The sequence below is a fragment of the Scyliorhinus torazame genome, chromosome 7 (assembly GCF_047496885.1).
Source record: "Scyliorhinus torazame isolate Kashiwa2021f chromosome 7, sScyTor2.1, whole genome shotgun sequence".
Taxonomy (NCBI): domain Eukaryota; kingdom Metazoa; phylum Chordata; class Chondrichthyes; order Carcharhiniformes; family Scyliorhinidae; genus Scyliorhinus; species Scyliorhinus torazame.
This window is the reverse complement of record NC_092713.1, coordinates 74,206,985-74,223,442: the sequence shown is the minus strand read 5'-3', so window position 1 is coordinate 74,223,442 and position 16,458 is coordinate 74,206,985.

Below are 16,458 nucleotides of genomic sequence, written 5' to 3'. Positions count from 1 at the left end.
GATATTGTTTGCCCGGAAATAGTAACACATCCGTTGTGCGTACTGGTTCCAGCTTTCCAGCGCAGCATCAAAAACATCCAAACGTCCGTACAGAGGCATAGTGTAACAGAAAACAACTTCCAACCTGTATCCAGCTAAGTTTTGTCACACACACACACACACACTGGATTATTAGTCCAGGCTCCAACTTCCAAATAGAAATGGCTTTTATAACACATGGCCAGATTTCAGTTTCACATTAGTGTTGGTGCCAATGAAAACAAAACCTAATTGAATTCACTTGAATTTTTAATGATCACAAGAATACAAAATCAGCTAAATAAATAAAATATAGATTTTTGAATGTGTTTCTGGGCTATCCAAAGTGGATACAGTTTTCACTCACAAATACAATGAAAGCAAAGCACTGTGGTTGCCGGAATCCTGAAATAAAACGGAAAGTGCTGGAAAAACACAGCAGGTCTTGCAGAATTAGTGGAGAGAACCTTAAAGGGGGTTTAGCGTCCTCAGCACCAGGATGGGGAGAGAGAATGTTACAAACTGACATGAGCCACTTTGGACCAGAATGGGAGGAGTAATGAGTGGAGAGGTATTTCAGTTTACATTGCTGAGCTTGCAAATACTGTCCATGTCACAGTTCAGGGAGAGCTTGATATGCACCATGCACTGGCCATCATTTCAGGGTTGAGGATTTTTCAACATGTAAACAAAGCTCTTGAGCCCACATTCACTGATGGATCATTAAGAGAAAGAGGACCTTTGAAGGCTAATGCTGTCACTTGTCTGTTTCTCATTGATGGTGCAGAGAGGTGACCATCAGGAAGATGGAGACTGGATTTATCGCTGCTGCATCAGTGCTTACAGACAGCAGAGAAGATTGTGACAGACACTTGGGTCACCAAAGGGAGGAGCAATAATGCCAAGACAAAGGGCATTCCACCAGCCGCAGGGAATGAGTGCTCACAGAGATGTCATACGTGGATGGTTTGCAAAACCCAGGGGCCGGGATTCTCTGAGCCCCCGCTGGGTCGGAGAATCGGCGGGGGGGGCGCGAGAATCCCGCCACGCCGCTCTGCCAGGGGCCGCTGATTCTCCGGTCGCCAGAGAATTGGCGCTAATGTCACCCGCTGGAGAGGCCTCCACGGTGGCCAGGCCCGTGATCGCGGGCTACTGATCGGCGGGTGTGCTCATTCTAGGGGAGGGGGTCTATGTTCCTCTGCGCCGGGCCCCTGTAGGGCTCCGTGTTGCTTGGGGACCGGCGCGGAGATGGCCATGGCGCACACATGCGCGGTCCCGTGCCGGCCGTGTAGGGCCGTCTTTCGGCGCCGGAGCAGCGCGCAGCACTCTGCCGCCGTTCTAGCCCACAAAGAAGGGTCTGGAGGCCTGTTGGTGCTGGCGTCGCACACGCCGGTTTTGACGCCAGCGTCAACACTTGGCCGGGATTTCAGAGAATCCCGGCCATGGTCTACAGAACTCACATCTCTTATATGCAGATGAGCAAGAACCAATGTTGCCAATGGCTCCACATGTCCAGGGATCAGGGTGACTCACATTTGTCACATTCTCCAGGAATTGGCTCCCATGGGAACTGGGCTGGCATCTAGTGGCTGTGAAAGTAAAATAACCAGACTAAAATAATTTCCTATGTAAAACAAAACCTCTGCATCTAGGGCTCAAGTTCCTTTTTGGCAAGACAGTGGCTACACGACTGGTTCCTGCCAGGGCTACACTGGGATCCTCCGTGGGATCTCTCAAGTATCCAAGCACAAATGAGCCCACCGACACCCTTTTTGTCAAGACTCACAATTACGTCAATGTCGTCAGAGACAAGCTAGGATGCCAGAGCTCTGGGCTTTGCTGAGCTTACTGGATTCCCACGGCTTCAGAAAACCATCAACTGCACTCATGTGGCTATAGAAAGCTCCATGGCAACAGGAATTTCAATACATAAACCGGAATGGCTACCACTAGCTCAATGTACAGTCTGTCTGTGACCATAAGAAACTGATCATGCAGGTTTGCGCCAGATACCCAAAAAGTATGCATGACTCACATCTCGAGTAGATCTCGGATTTGGGACATCTTCGGGGGACAATATAGGGTCCAGGGTTGGCTCCTCGATGACAACGGGTACTCGCAAAGGACATGACTGATGATGCCCATGAGACAGCCTCAGACTGCTGTAGAGATGGTACAACTGCTACCTGAGCTTTGGTGGAGCAAACCTGAAGATATGATTCCAGTGCCTGGACAGATCTGGCAGAGCACTCCAGTAGAGTCCCCAGAAGGTGTCACGAATCATCCCAACTTGTTGCACGCTGCACAACCTGGCGCTGCAAAGGGGGGGAGGCCTTGCCAGATGATAAGGTGGAGAAGCTGCACATCTCCTCCGATGACGATGCTTCAAAGGGAATGAGGATGATGACTCCAAGGAAGCCGAGGCTGCAGGTGAAAAGGCCAATACAAAGGTCAGATGAGGCAGACGTGTGGTGTGAGGCCCTCATTGCTACCAGATTCCACCAGAAGTATGATGAGTTGCAATGAGTATTCTCTTGGTCAAGTGCCCTCCATCATGGACCAGCATGAACACTAACATTGCTATTCCTCTCATTTTATCCTTGCATTTCAGTATGAGAGTGAATAGTCACACATCAGGCACACATTGTCCTGATACTTTGAAGCAGATTCGGGAGCATGTGTTCTTGCTGAGATGAGGTGCGAGCTGGAGGAGGGAGTCCTGGCATCAGACATCAGAAGACCCTGCCCTTCAAGTACCCGCCCAGCTTCCCAGTCACAATGGTGCCCTACAAGAGGTAGGAGCTTTTGCGCAATCCTCAGTATATTCGCGGAAAAGGCCGGGTGGAGTGGGACTATCTATGGGAGGTGCTGGGGCGATTTGGGTTTGGTAAGGGCTTTATCGACTGGGTCAGGCTGTTGTACCAGGCCCCGGAGGCTAGTGTAAGGACGAATAGGACGACCTCGGACTATTTTAGACTGTACCGGGGGACAAGACAGGGGTGCCCCCTCTCCCCACTGTTATTTGCGTTAGCTATAGAGCCGCTGGCAATTGCTCTGAGAGCTTCTAGGGGCTGGAAGGGGCTGGAAGGGGGGGGGGGGTGGAACATAGAGTTTCACTGTATGCGGACGACCTGCTCTTATACGTATCGGATCCAGGGGCAGGAATGGGCAAAATTATGGCGATTTGGGGGGAATTTGGCCAGTTTTCGGGGTATAAACTGAATATGACAAAGAGTGGATGTTTGTAGTCCAGGCGAGGGGTCAGGAGGGTCGGCTGAGGGAACTGCCATTTAGGTTAGTAGGGGACAGTTTCAGGTACTTAGGGATACAAGTGGCGTGCGACTGGGGCCGGTTCCACAAGATGAACTTGTCCCGGTTGGTTGAACAGATGAGGGGCGAGTTCCGGAGATGGGATGCGCTCCCGCTGTCGTTGGCTGGGAGAGTGAAGACGGACAAAATGACGGTCCTACCGAGATTTCTCTTCGAATTTCAGTGTCTCCCATTTTTCATCCCGTGGTCCTTTTTTAAGAGGGTTAATAAAATTATCCTGGGCTTTGTGTGGGTGGGTAAGTCCCCGCGAGTGAAGAAGGTGATGCTCGAGCGGAATCGGGGGGAGGGGGGCTTGCGCTGCCGAATTTTAGCAATTATTACTGGGCGGCTAACATGATAAGGAAGTGGGTGGTGGGGCGGGGTCGGTTTGGGAGCGGATGGAGGCAGCTTCATGTATGGGCACCAGGCTGGGGGCATTGATAACGGCACCGTAGTGGTGGCGGCCCTGAGAATCTGGGGTCAGTGGAGGAGGTACGTTGGAGCAGTGGGAGCATTGGTCTGGTCCCTAATATGTGACAATCACCGGTTTGCCCTGGGGAGCTTGGATGGGGGATTCCGAGTATGGCAGAGGGTGGGAATTGAGAAGATGGGGGACTTGTTTTTAGAGAGGAGCTTCCCCAGCTTGAGGGCGCTGGAGGAGAAGTTTGGGTTGGCAAGGGGGAATGAATTTAGATATTTACAGGTGCGGGACTTTCTGCGCAGGCAGGTATCATCATTCCCACTCCTGCCACTACGGGGCATCCAGGATAGGCTAGTGTCTAGGGGATGGGTGGGAGAGGGGAGCGTCTCGGACATCTACAAAGAACTCATGGGGGCGGAGGAGACGCAGACCAAGGGGCTGAAGCGTAAGTGGGAGGAGGAGCTTGGGGTGGTGAGATGGAGGATGGCTTATGGGCGGACGCGTTGAGCAGAGTCAATGCGACCGCTACATGCGCAAGGCTCAGCTTGATACAATTCAAGGTGGTCCACTGTGCCCCCATGACAGTGGCCCGGATGAGTAGATTCTTTGGGGTGGAGGACAGGTGTGTAAAATGTGCGGGAGGACCAGCGAACCATGTTCACATGTTCTGGGCGTGTCCAAAACTTAGGGAATATTGGCAGGGATTCATGTCCAGAGTATTGAAAACAAGGGTGGCAATGAGTCCAGGGGTGGCAATTTTCAGGGTGTCGGAAGACCCGGGAATCCAGGAGGAGAAAGAGGCAGATGTTCTGGCCTTTGCTTCCCTGGTAGCCCGGAGACGGATACTGCTAGCTTGGAGGGGCTCAAAGCCCCCGAAGTCGGAGACCTGGCTAACTGACATGGTGAGCTTCCTCGGCCTAGAGAAGATTAAGTTCGCCTTGAGAGGGTCACTGTTAGGGTTCACACGGAAGTGGCAACCATTCATCGACTTCTTCGCGGAGAGTTAATCGTCAGCAGGGGGGGGGTTAGGGTAGCGTAGACTAGGGGGGTAATTAGGCGGGTCTTGGCAGGATGGGAGTCGGTGATTGCACTATGTCTATTGTTCTTTGTACATTGTTTTTATACTGTTGCTGTTTGTAATGAGAAAAATACCTCAGTAAAATTGTTTATTAAAATAAAAATCCTCAGTAGATTCAGCTGTATGCCTTCAATTTGACAAGGTTCCTTGGGAGATCTATCAACACACTGTGTACCATCGATAGTGAATCAGATCATTCACATTTGGGACAAGGCAGCCAATGATGTTCCACTGAGGTGACTCAGTCATCTCTGATGCATTCATCAAAATCACACTGACATCCAGCACTTTCAGTCAATGATCTTGGGCTGCATTTACCCTCAGCTTGATGTGGATATGGACCACCTGAGCATAACAACATCAAACACGAGCCTGCCAGATATTAAAAGTCTCCCCTTTAACACAGATATTGTCCCCTCAAGGCAAGCCCTGGCTCTTCCAAAGTCCAAAACATTCAGACACCATGGAAGTCCTCAAGGACACACATCATTGCGAATAAAGAGCACTCTCCAGCTTCAGTACATCTCGCTCCTATCCCATTGCTCCCCTCCACAGTGTCTAAAGCAACAATGTTTGCTTCCAGAGCCTGCTCAGAGGCTGTACTGCTCACCAGATATCACCATTTGGAATTTGCATCAGTGACTTCAGCGAGTGCTCAGATGAGGGGATGCACAGTGCTCCATCCCTCGTTTGTGACAAGGGCCGTGTCCTCACAATGGACACAAGTACAGGGTGAGACACTCAAGGTTGGATGTTTGAGTGCCAGGTTAATAATGAGGCTGAGCTTCATGACCTTGAGGTGGAAAGGTGCTCCCACTTATTGGTGCGTTTAGCAGATGTAAACTCGGAAAGTCAAAAACATGGTTGGCTGACAGCAGCACTCAAACTCTGAATGTGGGCTGATAGCATGAAAAGCCTGCCGAGAGGAAGAGAGCACACGGAGTTGCACGATATAAGATTCTTCCCCATGCATGATCACATCTCTCCTTGTAAACTTCATCTTCACCTTACAGTAAAGTAAATGGGGTAGAAGAACACCTCTGCTTCAATCTTACACAGCCAAGCATGAATATGACATGACCCTGCAAAGCCTCTGAACACATACACAACATTAAGGTCAAGGCATCACTGGTACTGAGAATGATCAGGGTAAGGGCCACACTCTGTGGTGAAATAGAAACACACGGCTGAGACAAGAGGCATATGATAGTGACATCTGGGATAAGTGGGGTTGGTAACATGGTATCAGGCCTGAATAGCAACAACACAGCTCATCATAGAAAGGAGGCATACACAAGAGGGGGTGTGAAATAGTTGCAATTCTATTTACATTTGTGAACATGATATGTATGTTTGGACACTCAGGCCACCATTGTGCTCCTAAATCCTTCTAACTTTCCTAACTCTAACACTACATCTTGGTGCTGCCCCAACATCTGCCACAGAGGTGGAGGCAACCTGCTGACTTTGATGACCTTGGCGGCTGTCATCTGGAGGGCTGAGGCCTGGTGGGCCTCAGCCTGCTTTGGGTGTCCTGCTGTGGGGCAAGTGCATCCTTCTCAGCCTGTGGAGCTGGAGGTGATTTGGATGGCCAGAGAGTCACTTGGATCGATGGCCACGGGGTGCCCAGCTGCTGGTCTTCCTCCCTATGGGTACCCGAGGGCCCCTGGCTGACTCCCAAGGAGAAGGGGCGATTTGAGTGAGATCAAAGTACCCTGCCCCCCCCTCTCACATGGCCACTGATAGATGCCACCAAGAGCTATAGTGATCAAGTGCAGTACTTGCATCAGTGCAGGACCAATGTCCTGAACCAAGGTCTCCACGGCGTCCGCCATCTGCCAGTGTTGAGCTCAGTGCGTTGGCATGCCGACGCTATCACCTCAGACTGAACGGGGACAGACTCCTTCACCATCCCTTGTAATCTGTGGAGTGCAGCTGACATCCCTCCCTGATGTTCCTGTGATTGTCGCTGCAGCTCCAGCAACTGATTTAAGACTGGCTCCAGAGGCTCATCATGTGACTCAGACTCAACAGAATTGTGGCCTCAAGCAGTTCTCCGAGTGCCAGCAACCTTGTATGTCCCTGCCTCCATACGCTGTGGACCAGATTGTGACCCTGAGCCTGCTCTAGAACTTGGTCCCATTGAGGTGTATATCTCTGCGCTGATGAGGGGGGTTGTGGGTGAGCACTGTGATGAATCTTCAACTGTGCTGTCTCCAGGTTCTTCCTCGGAGTTGTCATCGGGGCTCGAGCTTGGCTGGCTGAGGACGTCAACCATTTGGCTGAAATTCCTATGAAAGAAAGTAGAGCTAATTGGTGCATGCAGCTGACTGGAAAACAGGTCAACGCACTCACTTTAACACTGACTGAGAGATGAGCTGTTGCAGGATCCTCATGTAGGTGTTTGCCACAACCTCATCATTGCCACAGGCATGGTCCATGTCCTCTCCAGACAGCTCTATGGTGCAATTTTGAAAGGGAGTGAGAACCTTGAGTTGAGGCCCCTAGGACCTCCCCTCCTTTTATTGCGTGTGAACTTGTCCTGCATTAGGATTGATGGAGAAAATGTTATTAAGACACATGCCAGGGCAGATAATAAGGATGTCTGGCACATGTGGGTGGTGAGGGGATCCATGGACGGGATGAGGACACAATCTCCAGATGAGCCCCAATGGAGATGTGAGGGTAAGAGTGAGTGATGAGGTCATTTGAGCTGACAGTGAGTGAGATACCAGTGAATGTGTGATGGGCTGATGAGTGTGTGAGTTGAGAGTGATGAGATGGTTGACTTACCCAGATCATTTATCCTTTTTCTGCATTGGAGGCTGACCTCTAGTGGGCAGTGTTAACTCTGATCATCACTACCACCGCCTCCCGACCCAAGTGGTGAGGTTGGTGGCCCTCGACTACAGCGGAGGTACAGGACATCACGGCGGTCTCCACAGCATCCAGCAGGTGGCAAGGGGAGGTCTTGTGGGCTGCCGTCTTAGAGTCATAGAATCATATAGCACAGAAAAGGCACTTTGGACTTCCGGTGGTGGGGAAATGCTGAACGGACGCACGAAAGGTGACTCTCCTCCTGGGAACTCAACTGTCAGCACTTTTAACCCAAAATAGCCTACTCAACCCGGGAATTCCACCCCCGCCGGCCACTCTCCTCCCAGATCACAATGAAAGAAACATGGCAAGCAACAATAACCCGAGGAGCCAAAGAGACATAAGAGGCAGTAAAATCCAGGAGAGAAAGACTGAAGGAAATAGCTCAGGTGAGGGACAGCAGCGGCAGGCTAGTCGCTACGCCGGAAAGGGTCAACGAGGAAAGGGTCAGCGAGGGCTTTGTGACTTTCTGCCGGGGCTGAACACCTTTGGGCCCCCCGAGGGGGACTCGTGAATGAAGCAGTTCCTTGACTGACTGGACATGCCAGTTGCGGAGGAAGGGAAGAGACGGGGCCTGGAAGCACCATTACAACTAGGAGAAGTCATGGAGAGTATCAAGTCCAAGCAGGAGGGGAAGGCGCCAGGGCCAGGTGGATTCCTGATGGACCTCGACAAAAGATTTGTACCTGCATTGATCCTGAACCTATGGGAGATGTTCGCTGGCTCACAGGAACCGGGAGCAGAATGGGTGAAGGTGGAGGAGAGTTCCTGCATAGGGGCGTCCCTTCAAACCCTAGTCACAACCACACTCCCATCCCCACCCCATCCCTGACCAAACACTCGAGAAGCCCAGTAGTAGTAGCCACGCTCCAGACGTGATACCAGATGAGGCAATACTTCGGCCTAACCCAAATGTCCACCATGGCCCCCATCTGCAACAAACAAAGGTTTACTCCCACAATGATGGACACCACCTTCAAAAGGTGGAGACAGAATGAGAGGACACTGACGGTTAGGGACATGTACACGGACGACAGAGTAGCAACCCTGGAGGAACTCACGGAGCGCTTACAATTGATAAAAGGAAACGAGCTAAGACATATTCAGGTGAAAAACTTCCTGCGTAAGGAAACAATGATGTAACCCCAGATACCAGGACATTCGATAGTCGAAGAACTGGACCTGGGCCACCTAGGGAGGGGAAACTGTGGGGACCTGTCTGGACGACTGTTGGAGGAGGTACGCGCCCCCCTGGATGAAACAAGGGAAAAATGGGAGGAGAAACTAGGCATAGAAAAACGGGGAGGACTCTGAATCGAAGCACTGTACAGGGTGAACTCCACCTCCACATGCGCAGGGTTTAGCCTAACGCGGCTAAAGGTGGTGCACAGAGTGCACCTAACCAGAGCCCTAATGAGTTGGTTCTTTCCGGAGGTGGAGGACAAATGTAAACGGTTCCATGGTGGCTCAGCCAACTACACCCACATGTTCCGGGCCTGCCTCAGACTTGCTGGGCAATGGACAACCTTTTTTGAGGCCATGTCCAGGGTTGTGGGAGTGAGGGTGGACCATGCCCAAAAGTGGCGGTCTTCGCGGTCTCAGACCTGCCAGAACTCTTTATGGGGAGGGGGACCGATGCCCTAGCCTTTGCCTCTCTGATCGCCCGCCGGAGAATCCTGCTCGGCTGGCGATCGACAGCACCACCCAAAGCTGCAGACTGGTTGTCCGACCTGACGGAATTTCTCAAACTGGAGAAATAAAATTTGCCATCCGAGGTCGGAAGAGGGCTTCCACAGGATGTGGAAACCGTTCACCAACTTCTACCAGGATCTGTTCGTAGTCAGCAACCAATAGAATAAGGCGGGGAGATGCAAGCAAGTAACGGGATAGAGATGAAAAAGAAAGAGTGGCGGGGGGGAAGGACACACAAGAAACTCAAGACTAACAAGGGACTAAAACTATAGATGGATATCAGTAAATATGTGCCAGGACAAACTGAGAACAGCAACAAAGGTACGTCAATCAAGGAGGTGGGAGTTGGGGGGGAATGTGGGATGTGCTTCCGCGATTCCTGTTTATATTTCAATGCCTGCCAATTTTCCTGCCAAAGGCATTTTTTAGAGAGATTGAAGGGATGATTACCTCGTTCAAATGGGGAGGGAAGGTGGCCAGAGTTAGAAAGGTGCTACTACAGAGAGGAAGGCAGGTGGGGGTTTGGGTCTTCTGAACCTGATGTATTATTACTGGGCGGCGAATGTGGAGAAGGTACGGAGCTGGGTCAGAGGGGTTGACTCCCAATGGGTCAGAATGGAGGAGAGTTTGGGTGGAGGGTCGGGATTGAAGGTGCTAGAGACAGCGCCGCTCCCAACAACCCCGGGGAGATACTCAAGGAGTCCGGTAGTAATAGCATCATTGAGAATTTGGAGGCAGTTTCGCCAGCACTTCGGGATGGGGGCAGGGTCAAGGGAAATGCCGATTCGGGGGAACCATAGATTTGAGCCAGGGAAGTGGGATGGAAATTTTCGGAGATGGGAGAAGAAAGGAATTAGGACACAAAAAGATTTGTTTCTTGGGGGTTGTCTTGCGGGATTGAAGGTGCTGGGAGCGAAGTATGGGCTGGAGCAGAGGGAAATATTTAAATACATGCAGGTGCGAGACTTTTCTCTCTTTAAAAAATATTTATTTCAAAAATATTTTTTATTCTCCTTTTTCACATTTTCTCCCAAATTTACACCCAACAATAAACAATAATCAGTGACGAACGTAATGTCAATCCCCATATCAATAGCAACGATCCCATCCTCCCACGAAACCCCATACATTAGCCCGCATATTAATAGAAACAAATGACAAAAAGGAATCAGGAATCACCCATAGTCACCATTAACACACACAGTCTCCCTCCCCCCAACCCCCCCCTCCCCCACCCCCCACCCCCACCCCCAATGTTCGATGTGATCAAAAGTGCACAATTAATAACGCCCATGAATTGTAGAACCCCTCCTTCCTTCCCCTCAGTTCAAATTTGACCTTGACAATCGTTAAGAATTCCAGCAGGTCCCCCCGCCACGCCAGGGCACAGGGTGGAGAGGTTGATCTCCACCCTAACAGGATCCACCTTCGGGCGATCATGAGGCGAAGGCTATAACATCTGCCTCCACACCCGTTTCCAACCTCGGCTGGTCCGACACCCCGAATATGGCCGCTCGAGGACCGCGTACACCATAGAACATAGACCATAGAAAAATACAGCACAGAACAGGCCCTTCGGCCCACGATGTTGTGCCGAACCTTTGTCCTAGATTAATCATAGATTATCATAGAATTTACAGTGCAGAAGGAGGCCATTCGGCCCATCGAGTTGCACCAGCTCTTGGAAAGAGCACCCTACCCAAGGTCAACACCTCCACCCAACACTAAGGGCAATTTTGGACACTAAGGGCAATTTATCATGGCCAATCCACCTAACCTGCACATCTTTGGACTGTGGAAGAAAACCGGAGCACCCGGAGGAAACCCACACACACACGGGGGGATGTGCAGACTCCGCACAGACAGTGACCCAAGCCGGAATCGAACCTGGGACCCTGAAGCTGTGAAGCAATTGTGCTATCCACAATGCTAACGTGCTGCCCTTAAGAACAAATTAATCTACACTATATCATTCTACCGTAATCCATGTACCTATCCAATAGCTGCTTGAAGGTCCCTAATGTTTTCCGACTCAACTTTTGGGCTCTTTTTAGGGCCTCCAGCGGCATTTTTCCGACGGTTCCCAGTGTGGGAAGGTGATAGTAACATTTCCCCGGCACTGTATGGATTGGACCAGGAGTGGAGCGGTGAAAAAAGTAGTTTTGGAGCAGAGAAAAGTGCGAGGGAGGAAAATCAAGATGGCGGCGGGCGGAGACCAGGCAGCGTGGGCGCAGTGGTCGCAGGAGCAGCAGGAGTTTCTCCAGCGCTGCTTCACGGAATTGAAGGCAGAGCTGTTGGAGCCGATGAAGGCTTCGATAGACAAGCTGCTCGAGACCCAGAAGACCCAAGGGGCGGCGATCCGGGAGGTGCGGCAAAAGACCTCGGAGAACGAGGACGAGATCTTGGGCCTGGCGGTGAAGGTAGAGGCGCACGAGGCGATGCATAAGAAATGGCAGGAGAAGTTCGAGGACATGGAGAATCGGTCGAGGAGGAAGAACCTGCGGATTCTGGGTCTCCCGGAGGGAGTGGAGGGGTCGGATGTTGGAGCATACGTGGTCACAATGCTGAACACGTTGATGGGCGCGGGTGCCTTCCCGGGGCCCCTGGAGCTGGAGGGGGCCCACCGAGTCCTGGCGAGGAGGCCCAAGCCCAACGAGCCGCCGCGGGCGGTGCTGGTGCGGTTGCACCGCTTCGTGGACAGGGAGTGTGTCATAAGGTGGGCAAAGAAGGAGCGGAGCAGCAGGTGGGAGAATGCAGAGGTCCGGATATACCAGGACTGGAGCGCGGAGGTGACTTACGGGAGTGCTATGGGGGAGCAACGCAGCTAGGGTGGGGGGGGATGCTGGGTTGCTGCTGCATTTACCGAGCTGGAGCCTGAAGAGAGAGTCGGGGCGGGGGTCTGCCGCTGGGGGGAACGGAGAGTGCGGGAGGCGCGGGCACGCGGCTGGCCTAGAAAGGGAGATGGCTAATCGGCATGGGGGGGGCAGCCCCCTGATCCGGCTGATAACTTGGAATGTGAGAGGCCTGAACGGGCCGGTTAAGAAGGCCCGTGTGTTCGCGCACCTGAAGGGACTGAAGGCAGATGTGGTTATGCTCCAGGAGACGCATTTGAGGGTAGCAGACCAGGTTAGGCTGAGAAAGGGGTGGGTAGGGCAGGTTTTCCACTCGGGGTTGGACGCAAAGAATCGAGGGGTGGCGATTTTGGTGGGGAAGCGGGTGTCGTTTGAGGCACTGAGCATCGTGGCAGACAATGGAGGTAGGTATGTGATGGTGAGCGGTAAGCTGCAGGGGGTGCGTGTCGTCTTGGTGAATGTGTATGCCCCGAATTGGGACGATGCCAGATTTATGCGGCGCATGTTAGGCCGGATTCTGGACCTGGAGGCAGGGAGCTTGATAATGGGGGGGGTGGGGGGGGACATCAACACGGTATTGGATCCAGCATTGGACTGCTCTAGATCCAGGACGGGTAAGAGGCCGGCGGCGGCCAAGGTGTTGAGAGGGTTTATGGACCAGATGGGAGGAGTGGACCCATGGAGGTTTGTTAGGCCGGAGGCCAGGGAATTCTCTTTCTTTTCCCACATCCATAAAGTCTACTCCCGGATTGACTTCTTCGTTTTGAGCAGGGCGCTGATCCCAAGGGTGGAGGACACGGAGTATTCGGCCATAGCCATCTAAGACCATGCCCCGCACTGGGTGGAGCTCGAACTAGGGGAGGAGAGGGACCAGTGCCCGCTGTGGCGCCAGGACGCGGGTTTGCTGGCGGATGAGGAGGTTAGCGGGCGGATCCGGGGGTGCATTGAAAGCTACCTAGAGGTGAACGATAATGGGGAGGTCCAGGTAGGGGTGGTCTCGGAGGCGCTGAAGGCGGTGATTAGGGCAGAGAAATCTCCACTAGGGCCCACAAGGAGGGGAAGGAGAGGAGAGAGAGTGAGAGGTTGGTGGGGGAGATTTTAAGGATGGGTAGGAGGTATGCAGATATGTGGGTCGTATAGGCCAATCTCTCTCCTCAACGTGGATGCGAAGCTGTTAGCGAAGGTGTCGGCTACCAGAATTGAGGACTGTGTTCCGGGGGTGATCCACGAGGACCAGACGGGTTTCGTGAAGGGAAGGCAGCTAAACACAAATGTGCAGAGGCTCCTAAATGTAATCATGATGCCTGCAGTGAAGGGGGAAGCGGAGATAGTTGCGGCTATGGATGCAGAGAAGGCCTTCGATAGGGCGGAGTGCGGGTACCTGTGGGAAGTGTTGAGGAGGTTCGGGTTCGAGGAGGGGTTCGTTAGTTGGGTTAGGTTACTGTACCAAGCCCCGGTGGCGAGTGTGGCCACAAATCGGAGGAGGTTGGAATACTTTCGGCTGTACCGGGAGACGAGGCAGGGGTGCCGCCTATCCCCCCTGCTATTTGCATTGGCAATTGAACCTTTGGCGATGGGTTTGAGGGAGTCCAAGGACTGGAGGGGGTTGCTGCGGGGGGGGGGGGGGGGGGGGTTGGGGGGGGGACGCCCGGGTATCACTGTATGCAGACGATCTGTTACTGTATGTGGCGGACCCGGTGGGGGGGATGCCAGAGGTGATGCGGATCCTCAGGGAGTTTGGACACCTTTCCGGGTATAAGGTCAACATGGGGAAGAGTGAGCTATTTGTGATACACCCAGGGGACCAGGGAAGGGGGATAGAGTTTTCGGTACCTAGGGATTCAGGTGGCCAGGAGCTGGGGGGCCCTACACAAGCTCAACTTGACGAGGCTGGTGGAGCAGATGGAGGAGGAGTTTAAAAGGTGGGATATGCTGCCACTCTCCTTGGCGGGTAGGGTACAGTCGGTGAAGGTGACGGTGCTCCCGAGGTTCCTTTTTATATTCCAGTGCCTCCCCATCCTGATCCCTAAGGCCTTTTTTAAGCGGGTCAGCAGGAGCATCATACGATTTGTATGGGCAAAAAGACCCCGAGGGTGAGAAGGGTGTTTCTGGAACGGAGCAGGGACAGAGGAGGGCTAGCGTTGCCCAATCTGTGTGGGTACTACTGGGCTGCCAATGTGGCGATGATACGCAAGTGGGTAATGGAGGGGGAGGGGGCAGCGTGGAAGAGGCAGGTGATGGCGTCCTGTGTGGGCATGAGCCTGAGAGCGCTGGTGACGGCATCGCTGCCGCTCCCGCCGACAAGGTACACCATGAGTCCAGTGGTGGGGGCGACCCTCAAAATTTGGGGGCAGTGGAGACGCCACATGGGGGGAGGCAGAGACTTTGGTGTGGTCCCCGATCCGAGAGAACCATCAGTTTGTCCTGGGGAGAATGGATGGGGGGTTCCTGAGCTGGCACAGAGGAAAAATTCGGGCTCCCCCCTGGAAATGCCTTCAGGTACATGCAGGTAAGGGCGTTTGTAAGACGGCAGGTGAAGGTATTTCCGCTGCTGCCAGCACGTAGGATACAGGATAGGGTGCTCTCGGGGGTGTGGGTTGGAGAAGGCAAGGTCCTGGCGATCTACCAGGAGATGCAGGAGGAGGAGGAGGCCTCGGTGGAGGAGCTGAAAGGTAAATGGGAGGAGGAGCTGGGGGAGGAGATAGACGAGGGTACGTGGGCTGACGCCCTGGGTAGGGTAAATTCTTCCACCTCTTGCGCCAGGCTTAGCCTGATACAATTTAAGGTTCATCACAGGGCGCACATGACAAGGGCGAGGCTGCGTCAGTTTTTTGGAGTGGAGGACAGGTGTGTGAGGTGTTTGGGGAGCCCAGCAAATCATGCCCACATGTTCTGGGCGTGCCCAGCGCTGGATGAGTTCTGGAGGGGCGTTGCGAGGATGGTGTCTAAGGTGGTAAACACCCGGGTTAAGCCGAGTTGGGGGCTCGCACTATTTGGAGTATCGGACGAGCCGGGAGTGCAGGAGGCGAAAGAGGCCGGCATTCTTGCCTTTGCGTCCCTGGTAGCCCGGCGGAGGATTCTGCTACAGTGGAAGGATGCGAGGCCCCCAAGCGTGGAAGCCTGGATCAGCGACATGGCAGGGTTCATTAAATTGGAGAGGGTAAAATTTGCCTTCAGAGGATCTGTGCAAGGGTTCTTCAGGCGATGGCAACCGTTCCTAGACTTTCTAGCGGAGCGTTAGGAGGTGGTCAGCAGCAGCAACCCGGGGGGGCGGGGGGGTACTTGGTGTTTACAACTGTGTTTATTATCGTTTAATGGGGGGCTTGTATATTGGGGGAATACGTGACATAAGCTATAAGATGTTTATTTATGTGTTGTTTGTTTTTTCTATTTCTGTAAGGGGGGGTTTGTTGAAAATACGTTAAAAATTTGAATAAAAATATTTGGGAAAAAAAACGTTTTGTACAGCATAACCTCCCTGCTCTTAAACTCTATGCCTCGGCTAATAAAGGCAAGTATACCATATGCCTTCTTAACCACTGTATCCACCTGCCCTGCTACCATAGGTCTTCTTGGCTTTCAGAGCCATGTCTTCAGTGAAGCAGTGCTGGGCTGCAAGCATTGGGAAGGCTGTACGCTGCTGCTGTTTAAATATGATGCGCACAGTGAAGAAGCAATAAGGTTACGGCGGGTTGGCCAAATTCGAGGCTGCCCGCCCATGATCTGGAATGCTACTGTGCGTACACAATTAATGAGGCAGAAAGCAGATCATACGGCCCAAATATCTGTCATTGCAGCTGGCAGAAAAATGTCATTTTTCACACCCGCTTCTACCCTTAGTGCAATGAGGAGCAAAACCCACACAATGTTTTGAGTCAAGTATGAATCCTCCTCAGAATCTTTGGTTTCTGGTCATTTTCACTACGCCCACTCTTTTAAAAATTCCTGCCGAGAAGCCAGTTTTATAATACTAGGAATGTCCCATTGTACTTTTGGTAGTTGTTTTTATAGCTCAATTAGGTTTAACTGCTGCAGTGCACTTTTACAATACTGTTATATCTTTAAGCACATCAGCATTCCTTTGCTATTTTGGAATATTTTACATTTCTCAATTCCTGCACGACTAGTCCAGAAGAACTGCTGAAGAGCAATTTATAAATAGTTAGAAGATTAAGACAAGATGATCTCTGTTGAAATGTTGTAAATTAAAG